The sequence below is a fragment of the Buteo buteo genome, chromosome 22 (genome assembly GCF_964188355.1).
Source record: "Buteo buteo chromosome 22, bButBut1.hap1.1, whole genome shotgun sequence".
NCBI classification, from domain to species: domain Eukaryota; kingdom Metazoa; phylum Chordata; class Aves; order Accipitriformes; family Accipitridae; genus Buteo; species Buteo buteo.
In genome coordinates this window covers 19,700,254-19,718,439 of record NC_134192.1, presented here as the reverse complement: position 1 = coordinate 19,718,439, position 18,186 = coordinate 19,700,254, and positions in this window count along the sequence as shown.

Sequence of the window (18,186 nt, the reverse complement as noted above, 5' to 3'; positions counted from 1 at the left end):
TAAGAAATGTGATTAGCATTTCCTTCTTTTTCCTTATAGTAAAACCTCTTTTACTGTAGCTATCAAAGTGTTATCACACTGCTTTATGTTTTCCTCTGTCGGCCTCATGCAAAAACAAGCACAAAAATGGGGGGGGAGAGAGATGACGAAAACTTCTGGTGTAGTTGACATCTGATCTGAATTCTGATTACCACCTGCTGTATCGTTTAACTAGAAACAAGACCTAAAATCTCTCTAGAGAATATATGACTGTGATTTAGCTAACTGACATCTGGATGCTCTACATAAATATAGCTGAAAGAACATTTTCCTGGCAGTTACAAGCCTGACTGATAAAGTAAGCAGTTTGAGCATTAAGGCTTCAGGTGGCTCATTACATCTCTATTGACAACTCAAATATTTTTTCCCTAAATCTCAAACCACTTCCTACACAAACTCTTTGCACTATGCAGTTGAGTTCTGTGACCAGCTTGGGAGGGGAGGTCTTCGTCTTCCCTGGAAAAACACACCCAGGATGCACACATTACACTACGCAGGTACAGATAACCGAGGAGGCAGGGATGCTTCGTGTATATCCAGTCCTCGTTATAAAAATTGTATTTTGCAAGAAGGATTCTACAGTTCATCTTCTATCCCATATTTCACAATTAAAACTACGGTATATCAAAGTAGGTGTCTACGAATACAGGTTCATTTCATTTACAGATAGGTCAACAAAGACAAAAGAGCACAAGCAGCAAATTCAAAGCTGTGCAGAAGTGAAATCACTGGAACAACTTGTTTAATGTCTAAAACCTCTTTATGTTTTTATTGAAGGTTATTTGTCACCATGATCGTCAAACACTGTGAACAGAATCAGGCAGAAGGAACATTGTTGGGCAGACCCTCTGCACTTGACAAATCCAGAACCAATTTGTTCAAGCAATTCAGCATAGAAAAAAAACACATTTTCTTATTAACATCGTAAGGACTTACTAGGAAAAGAAAGGGGACAAAATATAGGAATAGTCAAGATAAAAGTTAGCTAATGAAAAACTTAAAAGAGTAGATTTATACTAAATACCTGTAAAATTACAAAACGATACACTGCTAAAATGTAAAAAAAAATTTAGCTTATGATAAAAACACTTGGAGCTAGAAATTTTGTGATACAGCTGGACTTCTTTTTTTCTAAACAGATTCAAACAGCTTTAGCACAAATAGTTTCATTTTCTAAATTAAATATATAAGAGAAATAAAATAAATGAAATTTACCCTCTTGAATTGAAAAAAAGCCAGTTAAATGCATTTTAGAATCAGTAACAACTGCAGAATCCACACTCCATCAAGCTGTTACCCAGTTTTTATAAAATTAAGAGATACATTCAGAAGCCTTAATATGATAATGCATTAATATAATAGTGCATTGTGTCTCAATATCACTACAGGACAACTTTTAAAATGCAAAACAAAATTAAGTTGCAACATAACCCGATTCAATCTAATTTGTTAAATCCCATTTAGTCAAGTTTGCAAACTCTTTTCTGCCAACATCAGCTGTTTTGGTTGCCAGTTAGTAACAACATTACTACTACTGTGAGAAAAGGTGAAGCCACGGGCACCACTATGGCGCGTAGACCTCTTACTGTCTTCTGCAAATATGTGCTTTCAGAAAAGGGCTGCTTAAATAGATTGAGGGTCTAAATGCTGGATAGAAGAAATCCTAATAAACTGGATATGAATCAAATATTGCAATCCTCTAATTTACTCAAAAACTTCCATAATTTCTACTATCACAGATTTCTTACATTAATATCATCGATTCACTTGGTAGAACTGGTTGGAAAATCATAAAAGCAGTAAACATGTCCTATGAGTAGGCAATAGTAGCTGGGAGTAGTTGGGAATTTTCTACTTAGTCAGCAGAGAGTATGCAGGGATGCGTAGAAAATGCAGATCTTGATTTTTCTAATAGGGCAGAATACACTAGCTTTAAGTAGGTTTTTCTCAGGTCTGCTTAAAATTATAATGGGTCAATTTAGTTTACTCTGTAGTTTGATGATTTATTTTCTTCAGTTACAAAGCTGCTTAAGAATTTCTTGTCTCTAAGCTGCAGCTCACTGCTTCTCAAGGGTATGGCAGATAACTGAAATTGACTGGGTTAAAAAACGTCAGATTTGTCTCAGAAGTTTAAAAAACGTCACTTTTTTGCTTTGATATTCCAGAATAATTCCGCAAACAAAAAAAAATCTACATCAGCAGAGCCAAGGTGGTTGTAATGAAAACATCTCATGTAAGTGCCCTTCAAGTCAGCAGAAACCCCAAGGACGCCAGGAGCTGTGACACCAGAGCGACTCTTTGTTGAGTCTTGCGGTGAAATGGGTAGGAGAACTACTCCAGCAAAACAACTTCTCTTTTTAAACTCATTAGTTAAACCACACCAGCTCCCCGATCTGGTTCAGAAGGGACCGTACCAGGGCCCCCAGGACGGGCACATGGGAAGGAACGAGTTACCTGGGGCAGGAGGGAGCAGGACCGCTGCTGGCAGTGGCTTTCGGCATTTGCCAAATACACCTTGCGGTGAGACCCCGTGAGAGATTGGAGAAAACGGAAGGGCTTGCCGATGTCAAAAGGGGCAATCCCGCTGTTCCCAGCTTCTCTTGCACTGGCCGCGTGGCTCATCTGACTTCTCAGGAAAGCGGTTCAGCTTTTTGCCAGCAAAATAACAATTCGTGACAAGTGTTGGAGCTGGCACAGGAGAAGCAGGAGGAGTGCCCGGACTACAGGATGAGAGAGAGGAAGCCCAGTAGGAAGCAGCAAGCTGTTAGATGAACTCCAAGGTGTCATGAAACTTCACGCTTCAAGACCTAGGTTAAAATTGCCGTTTGAACAATTCATTATTTCAGGCACACGAGCACTTCTAGGGAAATGAAACCAAAGAAGCGAACTTCATTTAAATACAGGTTGGGAACAACTGTCAAGAGGAACAAGGTCAGCAGCAGTTCCCTTGATCATACCCCTTACTGCTGTAAAGTACAAACTGCTTTTATCTTTTAACAGTCAAACTGATTAATATGAGTAGTTAAAATTGCTAGCGTCCATAGGACGAAGAGAAACAGATATATGTGAACATGTGTTGAAGATTAAAGGGTGGCAACAAGGTAACAACTGCATAGGCCATCCCCCCAAACTCTGCAAAAAGCACAACTTCTAGTAGCCAAATTCTGAACTGTGGTTCCCAGCCTCATTTCAGAGTTGCCAGCTGGGTCAGGCATGAAGATGACCTCCTTAGCACCGAAGTGGACTGCCTCGTTTTCGACAGTACTTTTGGTCTGATGAAAAATAAGATAAAAGAACTTCCATCTTTAGCCACAACACACCACCACCACCATGCTCAAAGCAAGACTCAGAAAAGAAAACAAAACCAAAACAACAAGAAAAGGAGAGAGCGCTCATGGCTGGCACTGCTCTGAGACAACTCAACCACTGGCTTTTTCTCTTTCCGTTTTCACAGTATAACCCAAAATATCTTGGTTTCATCCTGATTCTTGTCAAGAATACTGCTGAGAGCTCAGAACTTTTTATAAAATAGATTTACTGGGAAGCTGGGAACAAATCCATTTAGATGAATTGTAAAATGAGGGCTTAGCATTCAGTGGCACAAAATGACAGGCACATGCTGAAATGAATTAACCCCACTGGCTGGGATGTAATACCTAGTGTCTTTAAATGTATCATTCCTCCATTTCTAAAACTATTTAAAAAGAAAAACTCCAAAAATGTCGTGAGAGTAAAGGAAGGGACTGAAAGAAGAATTGAGCTCCTCATTCTGGTTTTGATTTCTTAGTGATCTTAGCAAATCACTAACTCATTCTTCACTTTCTGCCTCATAAAACTGAGAAAAAACTTGATATATATCTGACACTTTTAATATGAAAAGCACTTTAGAGAAGCTTTTTGACACAGGATGAAAGATTGTACTTTGCCATACAGAATAGCTGTATTACCTGACATGCTCATTATACACTGTCAGAGAGCAACAACTTTCAGCATATTTTCCTCTTATTATTCCTCACTCTCTGACCGTGTTCAGTAATTACAGATGGAATTTTGTAGATTGCTTTAGTGACTTCGGAAAGTAATTCCCTTGGAAATGTTTTAAAGAGTCTTGAAGGCATTTAGGTAGGGTTTTTTGCAATGCAGCCTTAGCCTTCTCAGTCCACATAGTTTCAAAAATAGGAATCGTCATTATTTAAAATCGCTGGCATTTCTTATTGCTGTAAATGGAAAATAACCCAAATGAATTATTGTTCCTGTCTGGTGTCTCTGAACACTGCACACATGCCTACACAAGCAGCATTCCCATCACAAACACAAGTATTTGTGATTTCTATGCTTATGCTTTTTGGTGTCAACTCGGAGCCAGTTTTGCTTCTTCTCCCTATTTGTCTCTGTTGTATGGGCTGCACAGAGGCACAAAGATAAGATGACCACATTGTGAACATTACATGATCATTTTTGCTGCGCACATTAGCCCAGCTCCCCCGGCTGTGCTTACAGCTATTGGAATTTCTCTAGCAAATCAGAATGATTTTTGGCACACTTCAGACTCACTCTCCTTCAGCAGAAATTGGCCTGCCTATTTTAGAAACAATCAGAAAGCACCAACCACACATTTATTTGACTACCTGACCTGCCCTTCAAAACAGTCATTACCATGCAGAATAATGACATTCTGTAAAGAGGAAAGTGCCATTCTCAAAAGCAGTGAGTGCTTTTGGGAATCATTTCAGCAAGCCAAACAATGCTGTTTAGCCAATGAACTGAGTTCACTCCTAAAAATACTTCTTTGTATGTCAGTGAAAATTACACCCAGACACACTAAACAAGGAGGCTGTATGTTACTTGTGGGTGGCAGCCAGCCGAGACTGCTATCTCACTACCCATCTGCTTCTTCCACACTGCCAAGTCCTAGGACCTTTATTAAAAACGGGACTTGAATTATGCAATTTGCCAGACTCTGCCCCTTTCCTACTACTGACTCTAACATAGCATCATACTCGTGTCTAGAGGAAGGGAAAAAAACTGCTTCTCTTCCATTGGCTTTCACAGGAGGTTCAGCCAAAACACACAAGTTGCTGTTGAAAATTCTTAGGAAATGTATGGCTCCATGTATTTCTACTTCTTCAACTCCTCACGCCAGCATGTTTTCTGATTTTCCTCAGAATGAAAACCATTCTAGAGAATAACTTAGCCAAGTGCAAAGGAATCCATACGGATGTCTCCTAGCAAAGGTGCATCTCCTCGCAAGTGCCACACCATGGAGTACAGTGGGGAAATCACTGCAGCAGAGTATGACAAACATGTGGGCTGGAGAATGAGCTGGTGAAGGGTTCTGGGACTCCTCGCAGCTGACATCTCCACCTGAGGCTGCCTTGGGCCTGTGAACGTACTCAAAGTTTAATTTTGCTCACATGCTGTGAACGTTGTCTGTGTCTAACAAGATGTTCCAGATTCCAGAACTATTCCAGCACGCATTCATTTCCAAAGACTTAAAGCAAAACAAAAATTTGGGAGGAATCTGGAACACTACTGTCTGCCCTTTTAACCAAAACTAAGAAGAATTAATAAAATAAATTTTAAAAAAAGGTGAATAGCTTGAATCACCCATTGAACTACAGGATTGCTATATAAACCGCTTGCATGTATTTACATGGAATTTCCAAATTAAATTTTGGGGATCAATTAACATATTTTGTAATATTTTTACCAGCTGGGCAATACTATACTATATAGAATGAATATACATTTGAAAAACATGCTATAGAGAGGTGTAATTTGCTCTCGATGGCAGACACTCAAATTCGGCAACTTAATACATCATTGTATAGCTAAACGGCAAGTAACCAACACACTGCAGGACAGTCTACAACAACGTATGTTATGTTTCAGGGGAGATATTACCAAGTGTTGTAAAGCAGAAGTGAGTAAGAAAGAGTAAACAAAACCAGAACGATTCCCTCCCTCCCCCTTACACTGTTTTTGCTCCTTTGGGACTAAAGATTACTTTTTGTTTGCTCATTGCCCATTTGGCGAAACTTTACCCCAGTCACTAGATGAAACTCTGCGTTCTGTCTTTTGTTTTAAATATTTCTGGTACTTTCAGAAGTCCTACCCAACACTTTTATAATTTATAAATGTTCCACAGGAGGCCACATCTCTGAACATTTTTACACGGAACATCGTAAGATTTTTACCTTATAATTTTGCCTTTTCACTTCCTTTTAGATTTATACCAAATAGAGAATAATTTTGCTACTGCAAATTATTCCACTTCAGACAGTAAGGAAGGTGCATACATGGCACAAGGCTACGTGCAGTCTGAGTAGCAGAGGAAATTCCACTTTAAATGGAATATAACTAGAATAGAAAAGCTTGCTAGAAAAAAAATCATGTCTAACTCAAGCCTGGCAGGGCTGCTGTGTTCTTAAATACATCAGTATTAGTGAGACCACAACAAAAAGCACAGCCTCCATAATGGTGTTATGTTGTGTATCTTTTCCATGCATTCAAAAATATTGCATGATTATCAAAATAAAATGAAAACAAAACAGAGGAAGCTTTCTGAAGGCTGCAGAAATGCACAGTAAAACATTATATATACTCAAAACAGACAAAGTTGCAGTGGGAATGCTGAGTTTTTAGAATGTATTTGGCTGTTCTACAGAACACACAGTAGTGAATAAAGACTAGTGTCTGTTATATTATGGTAAGAGTTCATCTTCTCTCAAAATTTCTATTGGTTAATAGTTTAGGCTTAAAGTCCAGTGGAAAAAAAAATCTTTTGTTTTTTTTTTCTTTGTTTAATTTAGGAGGTAAGAATAACTCCCTTTTATAAACAACATGCACTCTGGGGCCAAGATAATTTTACTGTGCACTTGTTATTTAAATGAGTGCAGTGTCTCCATATGGCCATATGGATGCTAGATATATGTTATATACTCAAGGGGCATTGAAGGGTTTAAAGTACATATGTTAACAAATAACGCTGAGTTGGCACCCATGCATTGCTGCCTTCACTATAGCATACAGTAATATATTCTATTTTTTCATTAATTATTTTCCTTAGAAGTATTTTTAAGAACTAAAGAGCAGCTGGGGATTTCACAGAGACTTTACTTTATAATCAGGTTATTTCAAGAATTACACTACTGGAAGCATCCTATGGCTTGCAGTCAGTTCTGGTATGGTAAATCATACTTTCATCTATGTTCTTCAAAGCAAAACCAAAACCAAATTCCATACATATAACTATAAATATTGGTTAAATCTAGAATTCCCAGACAAGCTTCTTAGTATTAACACTTCTCATTTATTATGATACTATGTTAATTCATGCCAGATGGAGACTATTCAAATGTTCATGACTTGTACTTGTCACAAACATATGTTCCTGGAATAATGGAGTGGTTTCTTAGCAAACAACATCCCATATTTAAAGACCTATGATGAGGCTCATAAAAGTAAAAACATAAACAGAGAAGGGCACAGCTGGAAAACGAAAAATTCAGGTTCTTCACTACTTCAAGGGTTATGGAGGGTAATGGATTCTCTGCACACTCGTGGCTGTATGCTGGGCAGAGAGCTTTAACCTATTCCAACCAGCTGAAGAGGAACGCTTTGTACTTTTTGACTGCCCCACTTCAGAGCAATTCTTCTGTACGTTCAAGACAAATACTTCCAGCATGGGGGAAAGCAAGCTAAAAACTAGGTCTTCAAAATCCTGCATTTCATTTCAAGGCCTATCTTATAGAAATGCACAGGGTGAATGTGTGTATGCTTGGGAAGTGTCAGTGAGTGCCTGAATACAGAGTTAGAATTTGGGTCTTGTTACTATAAACCCAAGAAAGGCATGATCAGGGACAATAAAGGCTTGCTCTCACAGTGCTGGCATTGATTAAGCCATCAGAAATAGGTCCTGTAGAAGAAAGTATATGCTATTTATTTTATAAAATATTCTCCTTAATTAGAAAAATGGATTTCTCAGCTTGTTGCCATCATGTCCTTGAATTATGAGCACAGTTCCTCTTCCTTACCTCTGTGCCTCATTCTTATTGCCAGAGTTAACTTCAACCTGAATGCTTCATTTCCAGTACAATGAAATGATTGCTTTTGGCTTTTGCCCTAAATTGCAAAGTACCTCCAATTAACTTTGTGGCAGATGGGCTGGTTTCTGATTGTGAAAATATGATCTGACTAGTTAAATGCTCTTTTTTCCCCTTAGAAATAGATGGAGATGGAATTATTATCACTAAGGCGATAGAAGGTTTCAGAACACCCTTCTCAAATTTTGTCAAGGAGAGATACAAACTCCAAACCTAACTTCTGCCCTGTCATAACTAGAACGTGCAGAATTTCCAAACTCTTTGTGCATGTGTTTGAATGGGAAGATTTGGAAAAAAAGAACAGTGAATGGTGGGTTAACCCAGAAAAAAAAGGCAGCAGAGTTGAAAATGGCACGTGATGGACTGAGAGGAGGGTGACAGGGGTGCGAGTGGGAAGCCAGAGGAAAAATCCATACAAAAACGGATCACACACTCCAAATACATAGAAAAGGGGTGGTATAAGTTGTTACAAAAATACATTCAGAGGAAAGGAACAACAAAGGAAACTCACAAAAATAAAACATTTCTTCCAAGACATAGAAGTCACCTACAAAGGAAAGACATTCTAATAGGAAAAGGAAAAAAGGCACTTCTGTTTCAAAACAAAAACACTAAGTGAATTGGACAGGTTGCACTGCACGTCACACCAAGAGCTTTAAGCTTTAATTTTCAGATATGCAGAGATGTTAATAATCACAGGAGGAATTTTCATCCTTACACTAACTGAGTTACATACTCTCTAATAAATACATTAGAAGGAAATGTCTGTTGAAAATACTAAACCCTGTCTATACAACAAACTTCCAAAGGCACTGTCAGAGGCAGACTGCATAAAGGGAAATTACCCTTTTGGTAGGTAATTCTGCCAGAGCACAGCTCATTCCCACTCCCTGGATGGTGCGGTGCCCCATTCCCATCACACCGCCTCAGGTTGTGCAGGAGGGGCAACTGGTCAGGAGCAGGGAGACAGCTGATCTGCGAGCAGTCAGCTGTATTTAGGGTACGTGCACTCAGACTGACAAAATTCTGCCAGAAAAAGTTGGTTTGATTTTATTTTTTCCTGCTGGGGAAGGGAAGAACAGGGGGGGGAAAAAAAAAGAAAAAAAAAAAAAAAAAGATGTGAGCTGCTGATGCCTGCTGGTAGATAGCAGCAGTCTGGGATCACACTCAGCGTGCAGGGGAGACACACACACTTATACAAAGATCGTCCTACAGTCAACTTCATGTCGATACGGTCTCTGTGATGGGCTAACCTTGTCTCATCTCTTGTATTTTTCTCACAAACCTCACCAGATTTTACTGCGCTAGTCAACTCAAAATAGAGATCCACAGGCTATGCAGTCTGTATATATGCAACAAATTATAATTCAATCGAAGTAGATTATTAAACTACCAGACTGATGTTCTTCAGAGTATTAGAAAACTAACATACCTAGTTTAACAGGTATTTTTATTTAATGTGCTTGTCTTATCTTTCAAACTGACTGTCAGGGATCACAGTTCCCAAAAGGGGACAGGGGTGGCAGCTGCATGCTTACATTTCAGAGGCTCCACAAATTCATTTGACTAATTGAATCAATTCATAGCATAGTAACACGTACCATCTTTTAGGTTGCTCAGGGTCAGGATACCATCCATTTTGGAAGGGCAGATGGCAGAAAGGAAGAGACAGAAAGGAAATAAGGACTATAAGAAATTTTTAGATTTTGAATTATCATGACAGAATGAGCTTCTGCAGCACTGAAAAGACCGTTATAATATTTATCAAGTTCTGCCAGTAGTAGTGGCAGCATGTTTCCCCCTCTGTGCTGACTCAATGTGCATAGAAAATGAAAACCTGTTGGATGAGATAATAAAATGTGCATGTGTTCTGCCTGATAGCAGTAGCCCTGGTGATAATCCCATGAATTCCCCAAATATGTTCCAGCATGATTCAGAGAACAAGTATTATATCCTGCACTGAAAAAGAAGGGGAAAGGAAGAGGCGGTAGTAGGAATGACCAAAACCTCCAGCCTAACAAACCGATAAAAAAACCTCCAATAACTGTTTCTTTCAGAAAAAAAGCTAAAAGCAAGCAGACACCCAAGAAGCAAGTATTCAGCCTTCAGTCAAATATAATCTAAAAATCCCTGTCACTCAATAAAACGCATGAGTTTTAATTTGTCTCTGTCATATAGGCTTTGTTTACAAGCCCTGAGAAATGATCTCCAAACCACACACCTTTCTGTGGCTGAGACAGATCATATGTGCTCTTGAATGTAAAGGATGATACTGTTACAAACCCTAAACGTATTGTTTTCCCCCTATGATAATAGCTGCTGCACAGAAAAGAATTGAGAGGTGCAATAATTTTTGTTCTTATGTGTATTTATCCATTACTTCAAAAAAACAGCAGCTTTCTGTTTTCAGTCTTCTGAAAGAGTGGGAAAATGAAGCAAAAGTTGAAAATATTTTGCATACTCTTTAGAAGTGGTGAGCTAAGGTTACTTACACCTAGAACGTGTGCATGTGTTTGCACGTAAGTCAGACACATATACAGGCATATATATATGTCTAAACACAAATATGAACAGCTTTTTTAATATAGTGCTACTTTTTCTGTTATGAAACACGAATTTTTGAAAATACCCTTGGTAACTGTTAGTAACCAAGCAGAAAAAGAAATACATTCTTCTTGTTCTTTTTTTTTAAATGATTTGTTCAATCACTTTTTACTACAGACCATTTAACTTGCTCTCTCCTTCAGTGACAGAAGGCAAATCAAAAACTGTCAGGTATTTTAAACTGTGATCTGCACTACACTTGAAGTTTGAACCGCAGCTCAAAATCATTGGACTCAGACCTACAATTGTTGCTATTCCTAGATATGTCACAAAATTCAGCTCTGCTAGAAGTACGTGGATTCTGCCTAATTCAAAAATAGGACAAAACGTTGTTCAAGGTAAAGAAGTCCTACAAAGCCATTACGCCTATGAACAATCCAAATAGCAATGTATTCTCACCTCCTGATCACACCAGCACAGCTCAGCAGCTGTGCTGATTCATCTACCAAGCCTCCTTCCCATGCAAATGCTTGCTTCACTCATGCAGCTTTCAAATGGTTTACCCTTAGAGAGTAATATAATCTCTGACCCACCTCTTGCTCCTGTTCCTAGTCTGATTCCCAGATTCACCCTGAAGCTGTTTATTACACTCGCCGTCTCCCCTTTTTCCAGAACGGATCCCTCACATCTGCCAAGAAAATGCACCTTCTTCCCTTTTTGCAGCCACATTCAGCATCTTGCTAAAGTGTCAGCCTACTAACTGCCCTCCTGAAGGAACGGTTCCTCACCTCACTCGTGACTTTTCAATCATCTGCTGTGCATAGCTGAGGAGGTTCTCTCACCACATATTTGAATATATTCACTCAATGAACAGAATTCTTCACAGATGATGCACAACTGCATTCAGTTATGAGGATGACATTAGTGGCCAGCAAAAGCTGCAAATACTGCTGTCCATAACAAGTTCCAGCACTAAATCCATGTATAAATATCTTTCTATTGTCAACTCTGACAATAGAATGATGGTACTCTATTCGAACACATGCACGTATACATCTAGAGTCATGATTTGATTCTTTACACTGAGCAAAAGTTCTCCAGAAAAGTCTTTAATAAAAGGATAAGTTACTCAGAGTCATAATGGGTAACAGAAAAACTTTATCCTAGGTCAGCGGTTCACCTTGACTATCTTGAAAAGTTCTGGCTGCCAACTGGGACATAAGAGAAGTGGAAAAAGATACCATGTCTCTGCAAGTATTTTTCTACATAGTACCTGAAAAGTAGGAACTCCCTGAAGTAGCAGCAGATGCTGGCTGCAATACTGAGTCTGCTACAGAAGTACCCCATAAGGGATATTCCAGAGCATCTAACATACGTGAGGAAAAAACTTGCATATCAATGCTTCTTGAAGGACTTATTTCTACCGACCCTTCAAAAAGACTCTGCTTGACTTTTCCTGTCATTGCCAAACACTGAGATTGCACCAAAGGAAAAATATTCCAAAGGACAAACCCATCAGAACTCAAAATTCTTTATAGAGTGCAATAAAACAAACCCTATACTCCAAGTCTAAACCAGTACATCTTCTATCTTCTCTTCAGTGAATAAATCAGTGTTACTAAACACAGTGAAAGGGGGAAAAAGGACACTGCTCTTCATCTCAAATATACTGCCCATACTCAATTTTGTATTCCTTTTGTTATTCAGTGAGTAGAATGATGTTTTACTGCACCACTTGCCTAGCTTAAGAATGTCTCAATCTACATACTTATCATTTAAAACCATGATTCCCCCTAAAGGAACACAATGGGAGTACATGATGTTAATTAGCCTTATGGCATTATATCCCAATTCTGCGTTCAGTACACCACTGTTGTTGCATTTCCAATGCCTATTCCTTCAACCTCTTATGAAAAGAATCTGCACTTAGTCAACTTGGAGCATATTACTTTCCCATAAGGGAAAAAGACTCATGTAAAACGTACTGGCCTGAAGTGAACACCACTAAAACATTAATGCGCTGTTCTTTAAATAGGATTTCCTTTTATGTTCATTTTATCCCAGTGTCATGTGAAACTGCTCGACATGTTTTGTTTGGCTGGTTTTTCAAAGAGTGCAAATTTTACTCAGTCCAACTTCTAGGCCCCTGCAGCCCATTCATCCAATTAAAGAACTGCAGAATGAAAACAGAAAAGGCGCTTTGTGGCGCTTCAGAAATATTGTCTCTCAGGAAGGCTGCCTGCAAAAAGCGAACAAATCCATTGTGCAAACTGGTGCATTCCAATAGAATAAAATTGCTCCTCAAAGTCTCTTTATCCAACATGGATTACTGACTCCTGATAGCTGTAGGTTAGTTGAAGGTAGAGTCTATCGGAGGCAGGAAAGCTCTTATTACCTTTTATTATAACACATCCTCCCCCCATAATCTATAAAAAAGCCTCTAGGAGCCCATTCATTTCTACACCTCTTTGCTGCCTTTCAGTTTCAATAATGCGGAGTACAATTCAGTACTCTTTTCAGCCCACTGTAGTTATCCTATGTGTTCACATGCTAAATATTCCTAAAATGCCCTTGGGAAAGACGGACTGCCATTTATTATTTCAGATTCTTGGGAACTGCTGTTCCTGCAGCTACCTGGGAATATTGTTTCAGACAGTTCTGCTAAAACCCGCAACCTTACCGCCCAGCCACATTAAGTGAAATTAATTTTCATGCAAAGTGCCACGTGATACCCTTTAATATATATTAGTAATACAAATAAATAGCAGAGGAAGACATTTAAAACTGGGCTGACAAGCAAATGCTAAACATCGAGTTTTTATGATTACTGAACTAAGATTTGAGGAAGTTCACAGCAATAACTGCAGAAGACTAATTATGCACTGCTTCATGCTGATTGCAAACTCAGGAATACTGCTTGATTGTCCAGATTCCAGGCGCACACACACACTGTTCCTCTTCAAAGAGATAAGAATATGCTAGCTGCACAAACTCATTCTCCTTTTTCTTAAGAAAGAGCAGAAAACCACAAAAATTGAGCTACCATTCATATATCCCACCCTCCAATGCATTCACGCAGTTTTAGTAACCCTGACATTTATTCATTCCCTTTCCTTCTCTAGAACCAGAGGATGCTCCACCTTTCACCCTGCCCACAAATTAAAAGCAGGGACCACTCCAAAAACAAGTTCACATTTAGACTGGTTTGAATGAATCCTGAATTTCCAATGAATGTGATATAAAGCTGAAAAATTTTGCAGGTGAATCAGCTGTAAAAATTGGTTGCTGCAGCCCACTGCATGGTCCCTGCACCGTTTGGATGTTGCTTTTCAACTTTAGTTAGGAAGTGTTTCTAAGAAATATGTTCACGCTGTTCCCCCCCCCCCCCTCCCTGCCCCATTTAGAAAGTAAATTCTTGCCTATTCTCACACGGGATTGATGTACCACCATATTCCAGTGATGTAACTTGAGATCTGGGATAGTAATTTGCCAAAATAAATCATATCTTGATATGAAAAACCCCACTCCCTGCAGGCTTTAAATTTACTAATTATCAACAAAAATGTTGATCAGAAGCCTGGACTTCTAATTCATATTTAACAAACAAGATTCTTGGCAGAGCTTATTGCAAAACTAATGTGAGAGGAAGGAAACCCCAGTGGTCCTGTCTGTATTCTTCACAAATTTGTTCATGGAGCTGTCACATATTGGCAAGGAATGCCTCTTGTTTTGTTCCAGTATATTAGTACAAGTTTTAACCTTGTATTCAAGAGTCTTTTGTAGCTTCTTAGAGACCAATTTTTTTTTTTTACCATGTAAAAGTGAAATGTAGCATTAAGAATATATTTTCTCATGCTTTTTTTTCATGCAGTGTATCATGACCATTTCAGTATCAGACAATGATTTTTAATTAATTTTCTAATTGGCAATTACTAACCCAAAAGCATTTATTAAGGGAAAGATTAAGCTGAGAACTAGCTTAATTGAATTATTATTATTACAGATTTGCTTGCTGTTGAAATTTGTCATTATTTTCTATTAACAGAAGGAAGGTAACTTACTTTCCAGCATATCATAATTACTGATTTTATACACATGTCTAGGTTAATATATTCCACAATTTAATTTAAATATATACTAAAACATTTGGATACTTTCCCTGAAATTTGTCATGACAGCTTATGAAAAATTATTGAAAAAATTATGAAGTGAATCTTATATCCTTGTTTTCTGTATGCTGGTAAAATATTAATAATTAATCACTCAAAATTAGTTGTTAATTTCTGAATTCTAAATGCCCTTATAATACATATGAAGGAATACATACACGTACATATAAATATTTGATTTACAGAATTTTCCTTCTCTGCTCATTTGACCAAGTCCCTGTTTGTCCATGCATCACTAACAACCAATATAAACTGAGAATATCAGTACCTAACAAAGGCACTTTGGATAGACCTAAATTTCAGTTCTCATAAATAAATATCAACTGTTTAGATTTATACTTCAAGTAACTTTTAATACATGCAGTCAAGTGAGAACCTATTTTTCTCATCAATGTGTATTGTTAAACATGTTCTTTCTATCCAGTTATATATGAGAGAAGCTAATAAATCTTCACCTTCAAATGAGATAAACTAGACGAAAATAGGCAGCTTACAAATGAAATGCTTATTTACTTGCTTACTGTATGACAAATTAAAAAAGGATTTTTCCTTAAATGAGGCAAATTATGGTTAAATTAACTCCATTAATATCTTTGATGACAAGAGAGTCAAACAAACATAGTGAATTATAAAAAAGAATTAAAAATTCAAACAAAGCATTCATTAGAATAATATTTGCCGTCAAAGGATTTGGACCGGCAAATTGAACAGCTGCCCAAGCTAATAGTGGTTAAAGAACATGTTCCATAAGCATATAGTTGATGGAAAGTACTGAAGTATATTCTTAAGATTGTTCCTATCTGTGGGGGAAAAAAAAAAACAACAAAGCAGAATATTTCAACTTGGTAAGATTGAAATACTACAGTAGTATCCCAGAAATTTGTACAGGATTAGAGTACGCGATATCAAAAGGTATCACATTCCCACTTGTGATATCCATTCCCATTTCAGGTTCCCTCCTCCCTTTTTTCCTTTTTCAACTTCTCTAAGCCCCCTATGCAGCCTCTGCAACAGCCGTCTCTCTTTTTCAAGGTTATCTATAGGGTGAACCTAAAAGCAAATGTAATAACTATGAAACCATTGAATTGCAAGCCTGAGACTACAGTATTCTCAAAAGTTCAGTAAGAGATGAAACTCCATAATCCAAGCACATTTGTTTGGGAACTCCTGGAGCATTAGGCTCCAAATTAAAAAGTATACTTGGGTGCCTTTCTCTTATTTTGAAGCTTACATTCTTGCTGCATTTAGGGCGATATCAGTATCCTTTTCTTGGGGATGGGATGAAAAACATTCTCCAGAACCGGTTGTTAAGTGTGTAAGAATTAAATCTTCCTCTGAACTCCTAGAAAAATGATTTGCCTGCCTTACAGTAAAATTAATGACCTGAACAATTTAATTTGTTAATATATGGAATCCTCAAAGCCAGAGCTTTTATTGTCTTCAACTAGACCTGTAGGACAAGAACACTTTATAAGAAAGCATGGCTATAAATATAGACTTTGGATGTCAGCTACCAACTGGCATTATAAAATAATGACCTTTTTCGGCTAGGAAGACCTTATGACCTCTTAGACTTTGGGGCTGTGTGCTGAGTAGATAGGGTCTTCAGAGATGACAGTGAAGCAGAAACAAGATGATATACTTAATCATATTCAAAAAAGCGTGATCACCTCCAGCCCTCACAGCAAGCGCTGTTTCAGTATAAATTCAGTCAAGACGAAAGGGGATATCTGTACTCTTTCTTTGGCTCACAGTTTGAGCTTACACTGGAAATCAAAATTTTTGACAGCCCCCTTGTTCAAGTTCAGCACAAGTTGGGAATGAGAAAGCTGGATCGTCAGCTGGGGAAACTTTTACACACTAAGTGCAAAAAAAGACTGGTGTGAAATTACTGCTGCCACAGTAGCTGTACGGACGCAGTCACCGGCCTGGCTCGTTCCTTCCAAACCAAGCCACTCGGTCTGACAATCTCGTTCATGTTCTCACATCTCACCCCTACCTATCCTGGCCTTAATGTAGCACCACAATAGGGATTCACGCAGTAAAGGTAATCTGTGATCACTCCCAGGTTGCCCAGAGTTTGCTGTGGATGGGAGACAAAATACGTGTGAGATGAGATGAGTTGAAAAGTTTGAGTTTTGCCCCAACCACATGCAGCTCAGACCCAACTAGGGAAACTGCTCACGTGGAGAGCAGAAACAAAAGCACACGGGATCGAGCATTACAGCACACGTAAGCCCACATGCAGTCTTAGCTATTAAGGTAGAATACACACATCCAAAGAAAGATATTGTCTGTATCATCAGTTACTGGTTTATTGTGACGTGAATTTTTTTGACATCTACTAACTAAAAAACTTAAACCCAGCGTGGATATGCACATCAGTATTCTCTCAGTATGTTCGCTCTTCTCCAAGTACTATGTCTAGCTAATGGACGTGGCAACATCCCAGTCCCCTGTGCTCCTGTCAGTCTGGAGCGCCGGTTACAGAAGAAACATCGATTTGGACTACTGCAGTACGTTTTTAGTTAGCAAGCAACCAGATTGCTTTGGGTACTGGATTTTATGCATTACTTTCAAATCAGCGTAGCTAGATTAAATTAGTTTAGGAATAGAAGAGATAATGAATGCCATACAAGTGCGGACTTCTAAATTGTTTTAAGAATTACAGTTGATCCACAGTAATTTCTCAGTCCCTTGTTGCAAGAAGCATGTGGGACATGTACTCAATGCCTTTTCTTTGATATTATTTCTATCCTCAACTTCTGTTTGCAGCCCCATAATGGAACTCTCTGACAACAGCTCAGTTGGGAAGATAACAAAGGAAGATCATCATGTGTGGAAAGTGCTAAAAGTGTTGAAAAAACAAACTTAAATTTGACAGATAACTTTAATGTATAGAAATATGATGATTAAAGAAAAAAAGTGTTTGAAAATATATTCCCCCCCCCCCCCCCAATCTATAATCTGATAGAAGAACAGAAAAAGTAGCTTCTATGTTGTTAGATGAGAGGGAACTTGTAGATCTTTTTGTAAAATATGGATTTTTTTTTTTCTCTCTTTGTAAAAAGGGGTCTTGGAAGTTGGGCCTGTAATATTAAGGCAGTTAAATGACAGTGAGTAAAAAACACGTGTGTGCTCTTATCACATATCTTTCCTCTCTTTCACTTTAATCCTGATTAGTTTCCATTAGCTTTCTAGGGCTCAGCACAGCTGACTTGTTCTATTTCTCAGTCTGCTGAAAAGAGGATTCTTCCGTTACCCACAAGCCCCTTTTCTCTATCAGAATGTGCAGCAAGACCTCTCCTGGCACCTTACACTCCTTTTCT